This window comes from Parasteatoda tepidariorum, unplaced genomic scaffold (genome assembly GCF_982258835.1).
Source record: "Parasteatoda tepidariorum strain Cologne lab strain unplaced genomic scaffold, Ptep-v5.0 scaffold_83, whole genome shotgun sequence".
NCBI classification, from domain to species: Eukaryota; Metazoa; Arthropoda; class Arachnida; order Araneae; family Theridiidae; genus Parasteatoda; species Parasteatoda tepidariorum.
Genome location: NW_028257442.1, coordinates 11,565 through 36,321, shown reverse-complemented (window position 1 = coordinate 36,321; position 24,757 = coordinate 11,565). Strand labels below are relative to the sequence as shown.

The following is a 24,757-nucleotide window of genomic DNA, read 5'->3' as shown; positions in this document are numbered from 1 at the left end:
ACTCTCGAAATAAATGATCATATCTCGAGAATTTTTCAAACGAACTAAAAAATTTTAGCACACAATAATAAAATTCATTTACCTAAAAATAGTTATTTGTCAAAAATAATTTGTAAGAAGTATTAATCATTTTATATTATTTTATTTATTAAGAGAATAGTCGAAATAACTTCAAATTGAAAATTTAACAAATATCATTTTAAATGACAAAATACAAAATTTAATCTGTACTAAATCAATCAAATAAACCTGAATCTTTCAATTTTAAAAAAGTTATATATTTAACATTTAATTTTTCAAGAACTTTTTGACAGATTTTGTTCAAATTTTGTATTTTACTATTTAAATTAATATTCTTTAAAATTATGCAATAATTAGTATATTTTTGAATTCAAAATTGTTCCGACTATTAATAATAAATAATTAAAAAAAAATTTTTTTGACAAAGAATTATTTTTAGGTTAATGAATTTTATTATTAAGTGTAAAAATTTTTCAATTCGTTTCAAAAGTTCTCGAGACATGGCGAAATGCATGAAAACTGCAATTAAATAAAGGAGTCCAAACTTTCAACTTAAAAAAACTTTTGGGATCTTAATTTCCATATTGTGAATACCATCCATATTTTGAGAGACAAATATCCAAATTCAACAACATATACATATATGTAGGTAGAGGAAGCACGTTTGCCCGATTTCATAACTTAAAAAAAATATCTTCTGCACCAACTAATTTGCATATTTTAAGTTTGGCCCTCAAACCAATTAGATTGAGATCTAGTAAGTTAAAATCCGATCATTAAATCAAGAGTTATTCAGGTTTTTTACTTTTTTTTATTTTACGCACTGTATATAATAACACACAACTTTTAGAAATAATAATGCTTTTCACTATTCCTTTTTTCCTTATTAAACCTAATATATTAATAATGATAGGAAGAGAAATGAAGGGAAAAAATAGTGATGAGTAATTTTATAAATGCAACAATTATCTTAAATGATCCCATAAAATCTGGATTAAAAATCAGAAATGAACTTATTTCATAATAACAACTCACTCTAGATTGCATCTGTGGAAAACAGAACTAATTATCTAATAGAATTATTACTATTTTGTTTAATATTTTGGACATTCTCGTAGTTAGTTGACCTGTCAAAGTCAAAGGTACAGAAGAGCTGAAGAGCAATAAATAACTATCAATTAAATCTTAATTTGACTAGTAAAAAAATGACCTTTTAGAAAAAATGATAGAAATCACTTAAAACTACTGCATTAAACCTGTACTTAAAACTCTCATAAGTGATAGCAGTAACTTTGGTCTGAAAAAGCTGTCACAGTAAATAAAAATTCTGTCCTCAATAAGTAAATAAATGCATAAATAAAATACTTTAAATAGCTATAAATTCAATGATCAGATTTTCATTTACAAATTCGGAACATTCGTGTTTTTATAATACAAAACAAAAACATAAGTATAGCAACAATGAATATAATATAAAAACTAAACTTAAATAATAATCAGTAGAAAATAACAAACAATCACTCTTAATTTATCAACTTTTTTTGGTGTTACGATATTTTTTATTCCTGTATGCATACGCGAACATAATACAACATTAGTTTTATAGAAAATAATTTTAGGTTTGGAAAAATATAATCCTTAGAAACATAAACAGAAGTATTGTATGTAATTTTATTAAACCAACATTTATCTTAAACCTACTAAAATCTATTTTGCCTACTAAAATTTTATGTACTAAATATTTTACATATTCTTTACAACATTTAAAGACAAATTCGTAAAATAAATCGAAGTAAAATTTGTGCATTGTTACCTAAAATTTTTATTTTAAATCGAATAACTATTTTAATTTTAACATCATAGAATGAAATTTATTTCGATAAGATCAATCATTTAAAAAATTTAATTACTTCTTAAAACTTATAATACGGCATCATCCCCTCTTAAAAAATACGTCACATTGTATTTTTAACAAAAACTTGAAATTTGTTTTTATTACTTTTGAGTATTATTGTGTAATAGAATGCTTAAAATGTTAAAAAAAAATTATATAATTTTTAATAATTGTAATTTTATTTTTACATTTAAGTTTAATTAATTTTTTATTATTAAAATATAGTAATTCTTTAGGAAAATTAAACTCTTCACTTATATTGATTTAAACACAATCAATATTGATCGATAAATAATAATTATTGATAAAATTATTTGAAGGGTTTAGCTACTACCTGAAGCAACATCAGCTTTACACTATAACAGCATGCTTTCAAAAGCAATAATTTAAAATAATGTTTTAGTAGAATAAACTTTTTCTGTGCATTCATGTAGGATTCAGTGCACTCACGTTCTGTGCATTCACGTATACACGGGGGTGTGTAAATACGAGAAATTAGTTACTGATTGTAGCATAAATAATGTTATTGGTTAAAAATTATGTCAATCAAGAAACTTTTCCTTTCCTAGACCTCCTACTTTCTTCAATCTTATAAGTCACCATTTATTTGTAACTCTACCCCCCCCCTCCTCGAAAGAAAGAAAATTTGAATTTTCTGAGATATGCACCCTTTTTTCTTTTGAAAAAAAAGAGGGGGGAATGAGTCCCCTATAGGATGCTTAAAGATATCTGAGATGAAAGGATGTTCTCTGTCTGTAGCAAATCAATTGGTTACACTTGTCTTGTCCTTAAAGTGCTTCTTCTCAGAAAATTTAGCTCAGAAAATTTAGCTTTGTATTCTAACACATATGTTGGTGACAATCACGGTGGTCCTTTTCAGGAACCTTCGAATTCATGGAGTCGAATGCTGGCAATATACAGCTTTTGTTGTTTTATGTCGGGATTGTTTGTTATAGGTAGAAAGCAAGATCAGGTTAAATTGAACCACGTTTCCCAGAAGTCTGTTACTTGTAATAAAATAACAGGGAACAACAATATTTTTCCCACTCGTTTATGCAGAATGACCAATTTTTATTTTAAGAAAAAGTTAAATGGATAATGGAAATACCGTAACTAATTATTTATTTATTTCAATCTGATTTACACACGAGCTACAAGTAAAAATTAAGCACAACTATTAAATTTTTTTTTAGTGACAGAAATAATATTATTATATTTAAAATATTTACACGTTCAAATTATCATCATAATAAAAGTTGATGAAATTACACACATATATTGTATATATATATAATCATTATCATAATCTAAGGATTTTCCTTATTAGTTATTAAACATATTTTAAAATTCAATTAATAAAAAGATCTTTCTTAAATTTGCTATTTATTTTTAATTTGAAATTTTCAGTACTTTTCTTATTTCTTAATTATAATTTTTACAAATTTTGTTATAAGATGCACAAAATATAGTTTACTTGCACTAAACAAAATTCAATGATTGAAAATTTTATTTTATTGCTACTTATTTCTTACATTTGCTTTCAAAATTAAATTAGTTTTAATGGGTACTCTTCTTAACGTATTTTTCAGCGTCAACGAACATCCGGTTCACATTGAGAATTTACACATCTTTTGTGCTCAACTTTTATAACATTTGTATTTATACAAGACTCTAAGGACTAAGGAACCTATAATTCTTTCCTTATTCAAAAACTAGCTGCTTGCAGTCATATTACGTAGTATATATTTTAAATCTTAAAATCTAATTTCGATATATATAGATAAAAAAATCATAAGTGATGCGAAGTGTGTGGTCATATTTTTCGCAAATTTAACCTCTCCTCCACAAAGGAATTTCAAAAAATGATACTTAAACACAGCTCCTTTTTCTTAATTTAGTGAATAAAAAAAATTATTTGACGCAAATTTTTGCAACACAACCTTTACGTAATTTGGTGACTTCTTTTCCAGTTGCCATGAGAATATAATTAAAAATATAGTATAAGAAAATATTTTATGTAGTATAAACAAAAACATGCACAAAAACTGCAAACATGCACAACATGGATTTTTTTTTTCGCATCAAAAATCACATTTTTTACATCATCAAACCATTGCATCAAAATTGTGTAAATCAAATTTTTTTTTCATAAAAATATCAAATTGCCGGAGTATTAACTTGCTACAACTGCGAAAAATATTCTGTTAACATGAATCGTAGCAGTATGTTATGGAATCATTGTAATGGATAAATAAATAGAGCTTTTATTGCGTAGAAATTCACTACCTAATTTCATTATAAGACCGAAAATTTTTGATACAAAACATCTTTCGATTTTTTTTTTCTTTTATTATGTGAAATTTCGTACTTAGAAATGGTTGTTATCTACTCTTAAAAAGGAAGCTCAAAATAATAAATTTATTATCAATGTTTCAAAAAAAAATAATAAATATGTACTGCGAACATTTAGTTAGGCTTTGTGGTGCCCCTCAATCTTCTGGTGCCCTAAGCACGTGCTTAGTGTGCTTAATGGTTAATCCGGCCTTGGAGAGAGATGAGCTGAAATTATAGAATTATCGTGAAAATAGCTGAACAAAGAAAATTCAGCAAATAAAGGATAAAAAAAAAGTGATTTATAGCCTTGTTTTCAATGAGCAGTGCCGCAAGCAACACATAAAGTGTGCCAGTACCAACACCTTCGGAGAACATCACATTTCGTAAGGTACTTATTAGATAAAAATACCATCAGAGATAAGTAGGTAAGTGTGTATTTTGTTTACGTCACACTAGACAGTCTGGGAAACATCCCGGCAGATGATCCGAAGACATGCAATCACAATTTTGATCTTCTGCAGAGGGGATTGTTCCCCTGTATTGGTAGCCCGACGAACTACGTCCGAAGTCCAGCATTTTACGATAAAGTTTAATGAGAATCAATACCGCACACCCCCGGACCTTGCTTTCTTTAACTCGCCCCCTTTTTGTATGTATTCCCAAACTGTAAATACTGTAAATATTCCTTAGTGTTTATTTTCCCCTTTTACTTTAATTTTACCTTTTTTCATGTACGTTTTTATTACTTGTAATTTTGTTATTACCTAATAATGGCAAAGTGCCATTTTTTTCTTATCTCACTAACTCCATTTTGATCCCAAAACTTTATTTTTGTCATGTATATCTCTTAGTCTAATTTCAGGATGAATGGGGAAAAGGGCCGTAAGGTCTCAGACACTCAGTTCCATTACAACGAACGAGCCCTCGGACCTTGCTCAGACTGCTCCAGGTGGTCACCCACCCGCACACTGACCGTAGCTTAGCTGGTGATGTTTGACTTCGGTGATCTGCTGGGAATCTTGTCTTAACGATCAGTCCACTGCGGCACCCATCAGAGATTAGAAAAAATCCTTTTGCTGTCATGGAGGCTGCAAAAGAAAAAAAAATTGATTTTGTGACAAAAACAGACGGATGCGATCCCAAGAGTCCGCCCTCTCTTATAAAAAGGACAACACTCGCTCCTGGTCGATCCACGCATTAAATACGCCACTGACTCAAATTTGTAGGACACTTCTTCTGTTTGTTCAATGTTTACAGGTAAGTTTACTTTTCTTTATGTTTCAGCAATTTTTAATAATTTTTAATTTTGATTTTTAAATAAAAAGTTGTTCCAAGAGTCTCTACTGCTTCGCAACTTTAAATAAATTTAATTTCAAATGAAACAAGTTTTACTCAATTTCTTAAATTTCGTGAACTAGGATTTCGATAAATTAATTTATGAAATTTGCCATTTTGATTTTATTCTATTAAATTTTTGGTTAGATTATTTAGTACTAAGGCTTAATGCTAGTTCCAAATGTCTCACTTGGAAGGAACTAGCAGCCAGACTATTGTTGAACGGAGAATTTGGAAGGAACTATCAACCTTTTCTTGATTAACAGACATAACCAGAAATGAATTCTGACTGTAAGGACATCGCATCAAGATGTATTTGTTATTTGTATTATATTCCGTAAAATAATTTTTAGTAAAATTCTTTAGGCGCAAACTCTATTTCTGGCTGTAAATTTCTAGTAAATTTCATTACTCTTATTACTCTGCAAATTGATTATTTACAGTATGTTTTTCATGAAATAAATCATAAAATTTTGTTATCATTCTTAAATTTTATCTGCCAAGAGCTTTTTATCTAATTTCCTATCCAAAAAATACTTTAGTAAAAGATTTCGTGTGTTTCAATTATAAAATATATATTAGAAATTATGTAACTACGTAGTTTTTGAATTTATTTAGATAAATAAAATTATTTTTGATAGTTTTTATTAAATTTAAGACAGCTATCTACATTAAGAAGTTGCTCTTTGTTTTTTCTGTTATTTTCAGAAACTAGACTTCTAAAGTTGTTATAAAGAAAGTTAACAAAAATCTGGTAAAACGAGTTCTTTTTAAATTCGGTTTGACTATGTTGTCTGAATTTCGAGTTTGTGTTAGTAATTTTAAAGTCTTTAAAGTATTATTATGTATACTATATATTAAATCTTGTTACGTCTCAAATTTGAACTGTTAAGCTTTTATTGATTGTAAATATTGGATTTTTTAAGTAACACCTTGGAGTGTATTAATTATTGAACTTGAATTGCATTTCGTGTCAGTTAGAAATTTTCTTAAAAGGTCTTAGAAAATTTTTTAAGTCCCATCAATTTTAGTTAAGATGTTTAAGAAGCTATTAGCACTTAGAAGCATTTTCACGATTTATTTCGTAACTAGTCTGCGTCATGTTTAAACTGTTATTCAGGTAAAATTTAATTTTTCAGTGAGATTTCTTTTTGTTTTAACACAAATCCTGAAATTGGCAATTTGTTTTCTTTCAGATTTATACATCACTTCTACTGGAACCTTCACCTATGGTTTTTTTGCAAGAAACTGAGCCTCTGGTGCAACAAGTTGAAGCAGGGCTCTATACAGGTCAAGAACTCTTTATATTTTGTAGAATTGTTTTAGTTTGTACACTTCACATTAATTGCCTACACATTGTATTAGACTGATCCAGATATTTCAGATCTTTGATGTTACTTTCCTTTTTTTAAGTCTCTCCGTACTCGAAATTTTAACTCTAAGTAAGATGTTGAACGTTTTATGCAGTCATCTAGAAAATTGTAAGATTTTAACTTTTAGATATTTCACTGTCTATTTCAAGTTATCATTCAGATTAGTCTGATTGGAAACATTGGGCGATCACTTAGTCTTTGGAAATTCTTACCTAATTGTTAATTTTGCCCAACTTATCTAAATATAGATTGACTCAATAGTTAGAAGCAACTAGTATTCTTATTGTAAGAAAGTGTTTAAAATTTAGTTCTTTCAAGCTAAACACATTCGTTGTAATTCTTCATTAGCGTGTTTTTAAAGAGATTCAACTTTAAGATAAGGGAGATATTCTGAAAACTAATATCTAAATTTTTGCCTGGTTCCATTTTTATCAACTTTTTGTATTACGTTTTTGCAAAACGTATACAAAATTCAGTATAGTTAAGAAATATCTGAAGTTGTGTAAGATATAATTCATAGTTGTGTGTGTTCATAGTTGCGTAAGATAATTTTCTTTACTGATAAACAAAATTGAACGGAAAACAGATTTTCTTAATGTAGTGAATGTTATTTAATAACTAACGAAATTTAAGATTGTAATCTGACTTTTCGTTTCAAACAATTTTCCAAGAATAAAATCTGAAATAAAACTGTTTAAAATCTCTCTTGAGAATTGTATTTAATAATTCGCAAGTATCTGATTTTGAGTATTTCAAACTAAGCTCTTAAAATCACATCGTTTGATACGAAATTTGTAGAAAATCTCTAATTAAACAGTTATAGGGTATTGATAAAACATACAATTTGTTTACTTTCATGTTAAACTTGATTTTTAGTTATGAAAAATAAATGGACTTTGTAAGGAAAAAAAAGGTTTACAGCTAAATTAAGCCCCTCCTAGCGCAGAAGTGATGAAGACTATAAGAATGTAGAAACCTAAATACGATTTTTGCTTCAAACTTAATTAGATAATTAAACATTTTTAATAGTCTATATACTTGCAATAAAATAAGTTAATAAAAGCAATTCTAATATAAGCACTTAAGGGTTCTTCGTGTTTTGAAATTAAATCCAATGAATTTATAGTATTGTGGTGTAATTGCAGTTGAAAGTAAAATTTAATAAAACAAATTGCCAACAAAATGCGCACTTGGCTCAGGAATTTTCAATGTAATTTTAAACTAAAATAAATAAAAGAATTATTTTAGCAAGTAGCTAATTTTGTCAAGGTAATGCGCTATTCAGTCTAGTTAAAGTACTTAACGTAAATTGAAGATAAATTTTAAGTCTATGACAAATTTATGAGTTTTAATGATACTTATTCGCTGCTGGAGTAGCAAAATAATGACTAACTATTCAGTAATCACGTAACACACCTTAACATTGACCATAATACTAATTCGCTGCTTCGGTGGTAGAATAAGTATAAGAGTAAACTCCATTTTTGAATAAAAGTAAAATTATAATTGGGATTGGGCTCAATAGAAACTGTGATGAAAAGTTAGTAAATTAACCAGGCAATTTTATTTAAAAACAATCTGAATGACGAAATGCTTGTAGTAATTTTGTTACAAAAGTCACAGTGAGTTCTTCAAAGTAAAAACTAATTTACAAATGACTATGAAAAGGATCTTTTAGTTGCAATTGTCGTAAACTGAAAATAACTTACAAATTGCGTTTATTACATTTGAGAGCACTTACAGCAAACTTCATTCAAACCGTAAGCCTAAATTCCATTTTACAGAGAATCAGATTGTTATTTTGTTCTAACCCTACTTTAATGTTAAAAACGAAACTAGTAAAAAATTAAGGTTCATGAAATTTTATGTGTAGAAGAATTATTTTTTTTATATTTAAAAAATTACTTTAAATAGAAAGTAAATATAAAAAGATGTTTTCAATCTCTTGTATTTCAATGTCTTGTATTTGCTTGAAACATTTTAAAACTTCAGTAATGCAAAAGTTGCTCAATTAACGTATCGTCTTGCGTTTGTAGCCCAGCACATCTCATAATACAAGCCTTCGAGCTATACAAAGCTATTTGTAACTAAAGGAAAGACCCAGCGCATATGCAGAATATTTTTAATTCAAAAAATTAAATGAAATTTGATCATAAACATTAAAAGTTTATACAATTTCCAGTTTAACAAATTTTAACTAGAGTAGGCGAACCTTCTTATAAAATCAAAAGGCTTGAAGTAATTTCTGAAAATTTACATGATATTTTATTACTTCAGGAAATTAAATTCTTACACAGGTTTCCTCTAAAGTAGTTTTAAAATGTTTACCTGAAGTGGTTTTTAGTTATAATAGGTCAGCAGTGCTATTTTGTGAGAGGTCACTCTAAAGTACATAATACAATAATTCATAGTTTGACTTACAAAATTAGGAGTTCAAGTTCTAAGGAGAAAAAAAGGATTAAATTTTTTGCTTTAATATTACTTTTAAACACTAATTTCGGCGGAGATAGTTTAGAGATTTTTAAATTTCAATCTTAAGCTATTGAGTCTTTTCTAATCTTTTTCAGAAGAGCTTTTTAACCTATCATTCGAAACCAGACTATAGCTGAACGGAGAATCTCACAGGATGAAAGGGACTATCAACCGTTTCTTGATTAACAGACTCAACCAGGAATGAATTCTGACTTTAAGGACATCGCATCAAGGTGTGTATGTTATCTGTAATATATTCTGTGAAATATTTGTTTAGTAAAGTTCTTGAGGGAGCAAACTCTATTTCTGGCTGTAAATTTTTAAGCAAATTGAATAATTACAGCATTTTTTTTTGTCATAAAATAAATCATTGAACGAAAGAATTTCAAAGTTTTGCTTTTATCATTCTTACAATTTCAGGCAAGTTTTTTATCTAATTTTATATTTAAAAAAACTTGAATAAAAGATTTTTGTACATTAAAATTGTAAAATATATATATTTGAAATTATGTAATTAAACTACGTAGTTTTTTAATTACTTTGATAAATTAAACAGCGACAGTGTTAAGACAAATCTTAAAATAAAATTACTTTTAACAGTTCTTATTAAATTTGAGACACTGATCTAAATTTAAAAGTCGAAGTTAGATTTCAGTAAATAACAAAGAGAACTTTAAAACTTTTTTTAAAGAAAGTTATATATACTTCTGACTTCAGCCATATTTTATTTAAGTACCATTGTATAAATAAAATCATGATACCCCAGATTCAAATACTATATATTAATCTAGTTAGGTCTCAAACTTAAACTGTTAAACTTTTATTAACTGTAAATATTTTTTTTTCTAAGTAGTTCCTTGCAGAGTTCTGAGTAAATAGTAATTATTGAACTTTAATTGCATTTCGTGTGAGTTTAATTTTTCTTTCTTACAATGACATAAATTTAAGTCTCATCAATTTTAATGACTGTTTAAGAAGCCTCAAGTTTTATTTTTAAGATTCATTTCGTAAAAAGAGTACACGTCAGGTTTAAACTGTTGTTCAGCTAATATTTAAGTAATTTTTAAAAGAAATTTCTATTTGTGTTTATCTCAAATTATGAAATTGACAATTTGTTTAGTTTTTAGAATTTGCCACTTCTATTGGAATATTCACCTATGCTTTACTTCGTGAAACTGAGTCTCTCATGCAAAGAGAGAAATCTTCTAGAATCTGCACAAAATGGTTTACTACATGAAAATGAGTAGCAGATGTAACGAGTTGAATAAGGACTCTATACAGGTCAAGAACTCTTTATATTGTGGAATTGTTTTAGTTTGTACACTTCACATTAATTGCCTATACATTGTACTAGACTGATACAGATATTTAAGATCTTTTGTTACTTTCCTTTTTTTTTTTAATGAATAGTCTAGAGAATGTTTTTAAAACATTAGGATGTAATTAAAAACATTTACTTTAAATTTTGCCTGTAATATTCCTATATTATGAATGCCAAAGAGCAGATTTTTATGAATTTTAATTTTCTATTTATTCTTTAAACCTTCACGGCCAACTCTTTAATATGTACAACATTCAAATAAATATTGGTTAAAGCAAATACTGTTAGATGCAAAAATTATTTTAACAAAAATATCGGTCATGTAGATGAAATCTCCAGATACGTTGATTTCCTCACCACCGAATATCGAAACTAGTGAAAAATTCTTTCCTTAGCCAAAATTTCAATTCTAAGTAAGATGTTCTGGAACGTTTTATGTAGTCATCAAGAAAATTGTAAGATTTTAACTCTTAGATATTTTACTCTCTATTTAAAGTTATCATTTAGGCTCGTATGATTGGAAACATCGGGCTATCACTTAGTCTTTGGAAATTCCTACCTAATCGTTAATTTTGCCAAACTTATCTAAATTTAGATTGATCCAATAATTAGAAGCAACTAGCATTTTCATTATGAAAAAGTATTTTTTTTTAAAAATTCAGTGCTTTCAAACTAACTGCATCGAATGTAGCTCTTTATTAGCGTGTTTTAAAAAGCCATTCAAATTTAGGATAAAAAGGGTGCGATTCTAAAAAAATTCAATTAATAATTAAAGTTTCGAGAAATTTTCTAAGTATTTTTGGTTGGAAATTTTTACTATTTTTCTCGATGCACAAAACAGACTAAGAATACCTTTAAAGTCCTACTTAATTCAGAAGTATCTGATTTTGTGTATATCAGAAACTGAACTTAAAACCACAGCGTTAGATACAAAATTTATAGAACTATAAAAGGGCATTGATAAAAATAAAATTTGTTTACTCTCAAATTGAACTATATTTTTTGTCATTAAAAAGAAATGGATTTATATAAGAATATATAAAGAATGGATTGGAGATTTTCGAACGGCTGTAAAAAAGATCTTTTAGTCGAAATTCTCAAACTTGAAATATTTTAAAAACTGCGCTTATTTCATTTGAGATTACTTATAACAAACTTCATTCAAACCGTAAGTTTAAATCCATTTCACCGAGAAAACAAATTTGGCATATAATTCTAGTCCTACATTATTTTCTTCTAGTTTTGTTTTTGACGTTAAAGTTATCAAATATTATGTGTAGAAGAAACTTATGTTTGAAAAATTTATTTAAATAGAAAATAAATATGAAGAGATGTTTCAATGTCTTGTCTTGCATTTCAATGTTTTATATTTGTCTGAAATTAAAATTTAAAATTAAAGCATTGCTGAATTTACGTATCGCCTTGCGTTTGGAGTCCCGCACATAAGCATAAGAGCTTTTGTGCTACACAAAACTATTTGTAACAAAAATAAAAACCCAGTGGTTATGCGAAATATTTTTAATTCAAAACATAAGTAGAATTCGATCATAATCATTAAAAGCTTGTACAATTTCCAGTTCAAGCCTTTTAATTTTATAAGAAGGTTTGCCTACTCTGGTTGAAATTTCTTAAAGTAAAATATCGTGAACATATATAAATCTTCAGAAATTATTAGTTCAGCAAATTAAATTCTTAAACATATTAAAGCATATTAAGTGGAAATCTGTATGCCTGAAGTGTTTTATAGCTATAATTCCCAGACAGTTGCTTTTTTCAAACGGTACGACTCTAAAGTACATAATAAGATAATTGAAAATTAAGAGTAAGTTTTAAGTAGCGTTGCAGGAAAAATAAAGGTTTATTTTACTTTAAAATAACTTTTAAACATGAACTTTGGCAGAGACAGTTTAAAGATTTTTAATTTTTATCTTTAAGCAATTGAGTCTTTTTTTTATATATATAGATAAACTTTACCCTGTCCTTCGAAGCAGGAGAACGATCAGCCCGATGTACTAAGATAAATGTTTAGTAATTATACTTTCTTTGAGAACTTTAGCTCTGTTAGAGTAATTTAAATGTTTACCCCCCATAAATCTGCGATCTATCGGAAACTCGATATAGGGACATAGTTTTACAACCCAGGTAAACTTGTGTGAAACGAAAAATTCCGAGACAGCTTGACAAGCGTAGAGTTCGAATTGGTATCGGTAGACGGCCGTTCTGCTCCCTCTTCGAGCCCTACACTCGTTCAGCAGTTTCGAAGCTTTTCGATTCCCTTGTGTACCCTGCTGCAGTAACAGTGTCCCTGCAGTAAGGGCCGGGGTGCCTTTTGGAGTTCTGGGGGTCCTGGACTGCGATGCTAGATCGCATGTTCGTGACCTGAAGTCTCCGAAGAACTCTAGCACTTAAAGCCGAATAGCCTAGATGCTGTTAAAAGTAACTTTTGAACTAGAGCGTTCATCGAATTTTAAAGGGCTGGGTAGTAAGGTCCTGGACTGCAATTTTACATTGCAAGTTCGTGCCCTGAAAATCCCCGGCACTTTAAAATTGCTTAGTAGAACTAGACCACTCGTAGAACTTTAGATTACGACAGTATGTAATCGTTTAAAGATCTCGTCAAAAAAGCGATCTAAGCGTTATGTGGATTAATGTTGCATTTGACGAATGCTCTTAAAATTAGAGTTAAAAATGTAGTATCGCTCTAAATTTAATTTTTAATTGTAGAACCTTAGGCATGCAATAAATTTAAATAAGAAAGTTTTATAAAAAAATCTTAAAATGAAGGTCTAATTTTCTAAACCTTAAAATATATAAACTACTTAATTGAACTTTTATAATTGCCATTTTTTAAACAATTATGACTGTGCAGATAAGTTTTGAATCCGACTGTTATTAATGTTATGTGCTAAAACAGTTAATAAAAATTAGTTAGTTATTATTAAACAATTAATAATAAAACAGTTAATAATTCTAGCATGCCTTAAGGTAAAACTTATCCGAAGTTCGATTAATTTGACAGTATTTGCATTGAATAGATTTTCTAAAGTTTCAATTTTAAGAGGTAAAACATTTTTGAATAAACAAAAGGGAATTTTTAAATTTTAATAAATACATTATATACGAATCTTGATACGCCTAAATTTAATTGAAATGTTTTTAATGCATGGAAAATTTACCTTCAAACAAAGAGGCAAATATAGTGCTGCGAAGTAAATTGATCAGTAATTTTAAATTCTTATTCACTTCAAACTTAATTTTAGTGTTGAAATTAACGAAATTGCGCTTTCCTAAAGCTAAAATGTTTTACTTAAATATCTTGTATCAGCTAGATTAGCATGACTGAAACTGTTTTGAAACTTTATTTTAATTGAGTACTGAAACAGTATGTATTTAATAACAAATGTATCATATTTCTTTACATTACAATGGTGTATGAAATTTAAACTTTAATGTTTTGTGTCTATGTTATATTGGTGTAAGTGGATTGTTACGTGCCTTGAATACTTATTAGTTTAAAACCCTTTTGTGTACACAATTCTCCACTAAAAATGCTCTTAGTATAAATTCTTTTTTTTTAAATGAATACTGGCTTATACTTCCAGTTTATTTAGTAGTAAATCAAAGATCGCTGAAGAAGTATAAATATTTTTAAAATTCTCTAAGATACATGAAATGATTTGTCGAAATAAAAATTTTCTAAATTTATTAATCAGCTCTTCGTCTTAAAGCTTAAGTTTTGTTCCCTGGATTTCTCAATTTACTGATACATTTTAATTATAAATATGATTTTGTTTTGTAAGGCAATGCAGTTTTATTTGTTCGGTAATAGTTTTCTACATTTAAAAACACTTTTTAATGGTAATAGGAAAACTAGTTTAAAAATTAGACTAACAATGTACCCTGTTAATTTCACATTTTTATAAATAAATACTTATTTTTGTTTAAAATTGATACAAAACTTTTAAATTTTTATTGTAGCTTAAGCTTAAAATTGAAGTTGACCGATTTTCAAAATGACAATTTGAATCCAATGAAGAAACCCATTTTCCAAAATGATTCATTCTATTTTGGCTTTCATAAAATGAGATTATGAAAAAATTCAGATCTGTGAAATAAAATTTTAAACTTTATTGCTAAAATCTTAAATTTTTTAAAATAACAGAAGAATTACTTTCATAAAAATATTAATTTGCGTTACTTAAATATATTGCATTCAAATGTTTATATTTAAAAAATAATTTATAAATTCTTATTACAATAATTTTGGATATAATCGCTAAATTAACACTATCTCCCTTTGCTAATACAATTATCTATTAATAAATCCCCAGCTGAAGAGTAACAAAATTGTAATAATAATATTTGTTTAAAATTTTTCCTTAAACAAATTTAGTGGCGAATGTTTTTAGTATTTTGCCTTAAACAAATTTAGTGGCGAATTTTTTTAGTATTTTGCATTGAATAATTTTGTAATGAATGAACTATTGTTTGAGTCTTAAGAAATGCTATTTGTAAAAGTGTGTTCTTTGTCTTGAACAGAAATAAAACTTGTGTTTAGTTTATTTTTTGGTCTTTTTATTAACAAATCTGTTAGGTTATAAGAGTCGAACATCAGAGTACAAAACGTTCTTAGATTGTCAGCCATTTAGATTCCGTCCATTATATTGTAGAAAAGTTAATCACTTTAAATGTACTGTGTTTTTTACGTTGCAATTTTATTTAATTCAAATGTGGTGATTCAACGATATTTTTTTTTGACAGCAAAATCTATTTTTTGATAAATATTTATTTTAAACGTTATAAATGCAAGCAACAGATGTTGGAAACTTTCCTTTTGTAAAATGCTAATAAACTTAGAAAATTTTAAACTATTGAATCTTTAACTATTGAATGAAAATTTTTTTTCACTATTTTTGACTTTTATTACTTTTTAAGCTATTGAGAAAAATTTGGAATTTTAAACTACAACTACTTGAAAATTTTAACAGTTATAAATACAAGCAACATATGTTAGATTTTTCACTTTCGATTTAACTTTTCTGGTTTTTGAAAATTTGACTCGTTAAGACTAGAAAATTCATTTTTGAAATTTTACGAAACTAAATTTAGAATTGTGGGTCATACTTCCAAAGGCCATTTTTCTTAAAATGCAGCATGCTTTTTTTTGTAGTTCAACTTCAAATTAAGCATAATTTTCGGAATTGAAGAATAGTTAAATTTATGCTGAATTAAATCAAGCAACCTTAGCGGTTAGTTTTAAAGCATAACTTTTAATGATTTCTACCTTTATAGATTTATAGTATTGTTTGAACGTTAAATCTTATTAAATTTATAGACAATATTTTAAATTTTTAAAGAATATGAAAATAGTACTAAAAATATTGAATGGAAATTTCTTGCGATTTCGTTTTATAGTATCTGATTTCTTTTAACTTATATAAACATTGAATTTTAAATTTTCCGGTAGATTTTACTATTTTATTTTGAATATTATATGTAATACTCATATTTCTTGATTCTAATACAAAGTGTGTGTGTCACCAGCTCTCGTATTCTAATTTTTAGATAAAATGCAAATACTTTTTTTGAATTGTTATGTTGATTGCATAATATTAAATAGTTATTAAGAATATATCATTTACTTCATAACATATTCTATTAATCTTAGTGTTTTAAGAACGGGTTTATTAAATTTGTTTAACCTGCTGAAATACGCTTAATCTCTAAGAAAAATTAAAAAATTGTGAGTTTTTGAAAATCTGTAAATCTGCTTAATATTTAATGAGATTTATCTTCGGTTATAATCGCAGTAAATTTAATACATGAAATCGTATGAATTTTTTAGAACCTTCAATAGGTGTTAATAACTAATGTCTATCGTGAATTTAAATAAGCGAAGTCCTTCGAAAAGTTCAATAAAGTAAGCGAAGTCCTTCGAAAAGTTCAATAAAGAATCGTTTGCATGCCGCATTTGTTTTATTAGTCAATGGCATTTACTTGTTATTAAAAAATAACTAAGGAATACTTTATTACTTTCAAAAGTCGAATACATATAAAATTAATAGTTTATGAAACTGATTAATTTAGGAAATTTCCTTAATAAAACTGCTTTTTAAAAAAGACTTTAATACTCTATACACAAATTTAAACCAAATTTAAATACCCTTTGCTAATGATTTTAACTTGATGTAATATTCTTTAGATCTCGAAATTTGGTAATGAAGTTTTTCAAAACAACTCAATTAAAAGAAATAGTTAGACAGCGCTATCGAAAATATTTTGAATATAAACTAATAAAAGTATTGAGAGTTCCAGGCAGCAATTAGAACTTCGTATAAAATAGTATTAATTAAAGCTCCCAATGATGATTATGATGGAAATAAAATTGGACTTGTGTTTCTTTAGAATTTATACCAACTACCGCTTCTTGGACAAATCAGTGAGGGATCGGTTGAAAACCCATAAATAGCTGTGAAGAAAATAAATTAGGAAAGCTCGCGTGCTAATCTAGGAATTGCATCTGATTTAGTAGTTTTCATGCTCAATGTTACGAGTATGGATGATCTTTCCTCTTTAAAGTCATATTTGTTCTGCAACTTTTCCAAGCAAATTATTTCTTCTCTCTAACAATTACATAACCATTTAAGTTCTGAAATGTTGACTAGACCCCACTTTTTCTTTTTCTTTTTTTTTTCATTTTGTTCTAAAAGATTCGTTTCTTTTCGGCACGTTTTGATATCCAATTGTCACTTACTAAAAAAAATTGTCTAAGTTATTTGTTGAACAAAGGAAGTGAGAAATACCTTTTTACGTTAAAATCATAGCAATCTTTTATCTTTAACTCGAATTCTTTTATTAGTTTTTGAAACAAAATTGAATGAAACAAATTTTTGAAAAAAATTTTTATAATTGAGCAAATTTTTTTCTAAAACTCTTCTAGAAAGTAAAACATATTTTTGCAAGATTTTTCAAGATTCAGATAAAATAATTAAGTTTTCCCAACTTTATCTTAAGAGAAATTCTAAAATTGTTTAAAACTTCAATAATTATATTTATTGCACTGTGATTTCAATAAAATACAAAGTATACTTTTTATAACTACATTCTATTTTATAGAAAATTCAATTGATATCCAATTGATTGAATTGTTTTAATATTTTATACTTATCAAAACAATCAAGTCCCTGACAGACGATAGTTAATAAATTCCTTTTGTATAACAATACTAGTCTATCATGTAATTGTATTTCAAATTAAATATATATAAAGCATTAAAAATTCCTTTAAAACTTTAAAGTAAACACTGTACAAGGACTCATTTTTTTTAGAGATAACTACGATTGAGTAATTATAGATTCTTTTCGAATTGAGGTACAATGGCATGAATCAAGTCGGATATTATGTTTATACAAATGGTAAGGAGGTGCTCTTTTTTCCTTTTCCGCGATTTACAAATTATGCTTTTTTTTTTTAATATCAGAGAAATTATCTTATTACAAAAGTATTGAGGTATTAAAGGTTTTTAATTATGTTAGAGAAAGGAAAATGAAACTCACCCTATTCAACCAATATTAAATTAAGTACGATATTTCTTTAAACAGTCCCTTGTATAATAAAATTTTTTACAAACCTTAACAAAGTAGAATAGTTGACATTTGTAATTCGTATAAAAAAAAAATTATTGAAATTTGACGTAAGGATTTCAGATTTCTTCCTCTACCAAAATATCATTCGCTACAATAGTAGACTTAAAATATTGGCTTCATGTTAAATTTTCTGCTAAAGAAAAAACTTTGCTAAACTTTTTTGGAAATTTAAGCGCTGGTATAACTTTAGAATACAATCTTTAAAATATAACTCTATAAATTTCAAAATTAATATTTATTCCTTTCAAATTTAACTTACAAAAAATATTTTGAAAGTGTATGTATTTCAAGATCAGCAATCCTAAATATATGTTTAAGATGCGCATCGGAATATATTACAGTCGTTCATTTCGAATTTAGCTAATAAATAAAATATTTTATTATGAAAGAGTCTGAAGTGTTCAAGTTCAGCAGACGCCATCCTAAATAAATCTGGGATGCACACCGAAAAAGATGATAGGGTATTATTATAAAACTCGTCAGTCCATGAGATCTCCCTCCATATTAGCCGTAATCCATAAAACCTTTATATATTAATAATATCCCTCCTTTTATGTAAATGGTTGTTTTTGATAAGTATTTCAAAATTATGTGCATACACAGGGGTCTGTTTAGAAGAAATTTGAGTCCGTTAACGGACCAAAATATCTTTTCATAAAAACGGACCCTTCACAAAATATTTTAACTTAAAAACGAACCCTTCACAAAATGATTTTTCTTTTAATCGGACCCTTCACAAATTTGTTTATCTTTATTATTAACTAGCCGCCTAAGGCGACCAGCTGTCCGCCACGCTGAAGGTTTTCACAAATAAAGTTTTTTAAAACATAGCAGGAAATATGAAGATTAGTGGACAATTAAAGTGTTCCTGTCCTGCAATTTTGTCTTCATATCCAGTTCTGCTGCAGATGTGTTATAGCTCTTGAGGATGTTTGAAATTATATAGCTACAACGCTTAAGAAGAAAAAAACTAAAATGCCAAATACATGAAAAGAACACGAAAACGAATAAATTTTTTATGGTATCAATTTTTATTTCTATATAATTTTTTATGGTATCAAATTCTATTTCTATATCTGTTACGTCAAGCACCCAGGTATTATAATTTGATCTAGTTGTGCTTGTATAATTTTGATCTAGTTGCGCTTTCTACGTCATTTTGTTAACATCGTTTGGTTTGTTATTTAACATAGTTTGGTTTGTTATTTCTAAGTTAACTTTCAAAACATTGGCTGGCATCAGCATTTTTATTCTTTAAGTTGTTTATTTTTTCTTTTGGAATTCGTTCCTTTTTAGCGAAATGTTTTTCAACCTAATCGAATTCTTTGCCGACTGTTCTCTGTATATATAAAGAAAATAAAGTAAAAATTCTTAAAGTGTTGTGAAAAGAATTTTTAGTTGTACAAAGTACTACAATATCGCTACAAAAATTATCGTCTTCGCTTAAGAAAAAAAATAGAGCGTGGAAAGAAGAAGAAAAACTTATTATAACAATTATGAACAGCGACAAATATATCAAAGCGAAGCGTTCTATTTACGTATCGAATATGTTGCCACATTTTTAATACAAAAGTTAAACTTTTCTCCACTTTAATAAATGTAAACTAATGCGAACTTTACAATTAAATTATTAATTCCTTCGTATATTATTGGTTTAAGTTGTCGAAAATTAATATTTCAATTGTAAGGTTCGCATTAGCATACATTTATAAGAGTGGGGAAAAGTATATGCATTTTTTAATAGTTTTTTGAATATGGCTCTTTGAAGACGAAAAAGCAGACGAAAAGCATAGACTTACAAAATGACTGATAACTAAATAACTAATCCAAATTTTTGAAAAAGAAAAAAAATACTTCTTCATTATGTCAAAACACAATTATGTTCCGAGTTTCGTGCCTGGGCGAGGCTTCTGGGGCGATATATTGTGATTACAGACACACACACACACACACAGCCGCTTTTATTATTATGTATAGATTTGTTAATCAAAGAAACCAGTGGGGAAAGCAAGAAAGATTGATGTAAATGAATTAAGTTTTGTCCTCGGGCAGACGATTCTTCCATTATTCGTCCGAAATGAATATTCTGCGTTCAGCAGTATAGGCTAAATATCAAATATTTGTATGTTACATCTCTAATTTAGAAGCAGCAATTTCCGTTTATTTTTGAAAATAAACAGCAATTAACTAAACAGAAACAGTATAATCCTGTATCTATTTACAATTTAAAAACTCTTTGAAAAGTTTTTTGCAATAACCGGACCCTATTCGCACAAATTCATAAAAGCAGGATCCTGGTTAAAATAATGTGATTTAACGTTTATTTTATATTCACAAATTACGAGTAATTTTTTCACAATTTTGAAAAAAAAGGACCTTTCACATAATGTCTGTACAGACCCCTAATACGACCTGAACTTATCAGAGTATAGTAAAATTTTCTCCGATATTTAAAAATTTAAAATTTTCAAAAATATATTTTAAAAGTTTCAAAATTTACATTTAAAGTTAAAAAGAACCAACAATCCTGAAGTTTTCAGTTCTCAAATGAATCAGCTTTTCATACTGATATAAATTATTGATTTTATCATTTCAATAAAACATTTCTTTTTTCTGTTTATAAATTTATAACGATAACGCAGATTTTATATGTGAATATACTTTTTTTTTACCAAGAACATTTTTAAATATACTTTGAAATTGTCAGCTTATAAAATTAAATGCAAATTATACTTAAATTTTTTCAAAATTTTTAACAATCATAATTTAGATAAATTTAAATTATACTTATACTGATCAAAATGTAGCCGGTTTGAGTACCGTTAAAAAATACTGATTTCTAATACCGATAAAAAGTAAGTGGGTTCGAGAACTGACCAAATGATAGTTGGATCGAATATACCTTTAAAAACATTGGTGGTTCAAGTACTGATCGTCCCGCAGTGGACTGATCGTTAAGACACGGTTCCCAGCAGATCACAGAAGTCAAGCACCACTGGCTGCGGTCAGTGTGCGGGTGGGTGTCCACTTGGATCAGTCTGCGTAGGGACCGAGGGTGTGCGGTATTGGTCCTTGTTAAACTGTGCTACCGTAAAGTGCTAGACTTCGCGCGCAGGTCGTCGGGCTACCGAAGCAGGGGTGCCATCCCCTCCGCAGAGGATCAAAATTGTGATGGCATGTCTTCGGATCATCCACCGGGATGTTTCCCAGACCGTCGCCAATAGCCCATTGTGCAGCTCTAGTGCGACGTAAATTAACAACAACAACAACAAAAATCAAGTACTGATCAACAAATACATGGCTTCTAAAGATGATCAGATGATAGTGAGTTCGAGTTTAGATTAAAAAAAATGAAAAGTCGGTTTAAGTACTGATAAAATAACTGGTTTGAGAACCGATAATAAGAGAATGGGTTTAAGTTTGAAACAAAAGGAAGGTAATTGGTCAAATGTAGTGGGTTCATGCACCGATTAAATGAGAGTGGGTTTGAGAACTATATAAAGGATAGTTCGTTCAAGTATCTTTCAAAATATTGTGAGTACTGATCAAATGATTGAAGGTTTGAATAAAGGTAAGTGGGTTCGAGTACCGATAAAAAGATTCGAAATTTGACCAAATGATAGTTGGTACGAGTGTACCCATAAAATCATCGTAGGTATTTATGAAAAGGATTTCTAAAACTGATCAAATGATATTGGGTTCAAGTACCGATAAAAATAGTTAGAGTACTGATAGTGGGTTTTTGAGCATCGATAGTTTTCCTTTCCCTGAAACAAAAAAATTTGGTTATGAAGCTGGTTAAATATCACGAAAGAAAAAAACCTCATCTGAATTTAAATCAAATAAACAAAAACACATATGTACATAAAGTTATCAAATGTGTTGTCCCCCATAATTGGTTGGGGTGAATTAGGTTCATCCTTTACCAGAAACCGAAATTCTGGTTATGAAGTTGGTTCAATCGCGAAGGAAAAAACCTCATCTGAGTTTCAAATCTCAACATTTAAGAATTCGGATAAATGATTCTTAAAAGTGTGCAGATTTAAAAAGAGAAGAACTGCTCAAAAAAGTAATTTCAGTAAATATTGCTGAAAGAAAAGGGGGGAAGGAAATTTCAGAAAATGTATATGACGTCATGAACGACGCAAGTCGCGTGACTTGAATCCGGGAGAAAAGGGAGAAGAATGCAAGGAATGCGGCATAATAGAGCTCGAAAACGCGTGTCCTTTGGAAAATGGAATGGAGGCGAGAATGATTTCTTAGGAGAAAAATATTCCCCTCAAAATTCCGCAACAATTATTATGCGGCGGAGGCAATTAGAATGCGAATCCTTGCAGAAAACGGTGTTGTTGGATTATGTGTAACGCTTTCTCCTGTAATTTCAATTCAGTCTATTAAATTATGGTGAAGAACAAAAAAAAAAACTGCAATAGTTTAGTTCTTACGCAGCCTAAGAAACAATGTCTTTCTTTATGTATATGAATGACCAAAATCTAGAGAATGTCAACAATCAAAGAGTCGCTTTGGTGAATGTCCTTGTTATATCCGATTTGATGTTGATATTGTTATATTAATTCGATATGTTCGGTGTACTGGATAAATGCATACCGGGCAGTGACCTTAAGAAAAATTGATTTTTGGCATACCGGGCAGTGACATTAAAAAACATTGATGCAGGACATACCGGGTAAATGTATATCGGTCAGAGACACTGAACCTTAAAAAAAACATTGATGCAGGGTATACTGGGCAAATGTATACCAGTAACATTGAACCTTAAAAAAACATTGATGTAGGGTATACCGGGCAAATGTTTACCGGGCAGTGGCCTTAAAAAACATTGATGCAGAACATACCGGACAAATGTATATCGGGCAGTGACCTTAAAAAAACATTGATGTAGGGTATACCGGTCAAATGTATACCAGACAGTGACAGTGGACCTTAAAAAACATTTAAGTAGGGTGTACCGGGCAAATGTATACCGGACAGTGTCACTGAACCTTAAAAAAATATTGATGTAGGGCATACCGGGCAAATGTATACCGGACAATGACATTGAACCTTAAAAAAACATTGGTGTAGGGTATACCGGGCAAATGTTTACCGGACAGGGGCATTGAACTTTAAGAAACATTGATATAAGGCATACCGGGCAAATGTATATCAGACATTTAAACTGAACCTTAAAAAAACATTGATATAGTGCATACCGGGAAAATGCATACCGGACAGTGATATTGAACGTTAAAAAAGCATTGATGATGTAGGACATACCGGGCAAATGTATATCGGGCAGTTACACTAAACCTTAAAAAAATCATTGATGTAGGGTATACCGGGCAGTGACAGTGAACCTTAACAAAAATATTGATGTAGGACATACCGGGCAAATGTGTGCCAGGCAGTGGCACTCATCTGGACCTAGTACGTATATATATTTCGGACATTTACCAAAGCGTATATATGATTCACCCGTGGAAGTCTACAGCCGCCCATTTCTATAATTTCGCAGTACACTCATCACCCTATCCTCGTATAAAAGTTTGCAATACAATTGCTGGAAAATATTATTGATTTCGTGCCTTGAAGTGTTTTGGCCTTAGACCACTTTTTTTCATGACCAGAGAATAAAATACACCTTGAGTGCTTTACATGAAAAAAAATACGATGTTTAACTTTATGAAGAAAGAGCTCCATGAGAAAAAGTCTCTAAATTTTACTTATTTGCCTAGAGAAAAACTTTAAATATTTTGACAGAATATCACTTTTTACTTTTATTTTTTTTAAAACAAAAAGAAAAAAAACTCTTACGTTTTTCTAGATTGAAAAATAACAATATTTGAAAAGAAAATTAAAGTCAATAAATTTTGTTTTTGGACAATAAAAAAATTCTGAATCATTTCGGTTAAAAACTATTTTTTAACAAAACTAAAACGAAAAAATAAAGACCTTTGATTTTTTTTATTGTGAAATATGACATTTCAAACTATAAGAAGTAAAAATTGAATCCTTGAAACTTTGTTTCTGGTGGGTGGGGGAAATCTTTAATTATTTTGGCTAAAAACCACAATTACTTTTTAATTGACCACAAGCAAAAAGCATATTTTTTTATGTTAAAAAATATCACATTACGAGGAAATAAAAGTGAGGCCAAGAAACTGTGTTATAAAAAGCCTAGGAATATTCTAGTCAAAAACCATTTATTTTTTTTAAAGACAAAAAATGAAAAATACTCCTAATTATTCTTTCTTTTTTTTTTTTTTTGATAAAATTTTATCCAATATTATACTTTAGAAACGAAAAACCAAGAAAGCGACAGTTCAAAATATTTCTATGGTGGCGACATCTATTAACAAAA

The 24,757-nt window shown here is 28.4% G+C and overlaps 1 long non-coding RNA gene across 3 annotated transcripts; it reads left to right on the top strand.

Moving 5' to 3' along the window:
* Positions 1-156: 156 nt before the first annotated feature.
* LOC107452190 (uncharacterized) lies at positions 157-15,312 on the top strand. 3 transcript variants are annotated; one of them, XR_015431179.1, is made up of 4 exons: positions 157-5,506; positions 6,781-6,874; positions 9,525-9,662; positions 10,557-15,312. It is a non-coding gene; the product is annotated as an uncharacterized LOC107452190 (long non-coding RNA). The 3 variants fall into 3 exon arrangements; XR_015431178.1 differs by having other exon boundaries at positions 10,550-15,312; XR_015431177.1 differs by lacking the exon at positions 10,557-15,312 and having other exon boundaries at positions 6,781-9,538.
* The last annotated feature ends 9,445 nt before the right edge of the window (positions 15,313-24,757 follow it).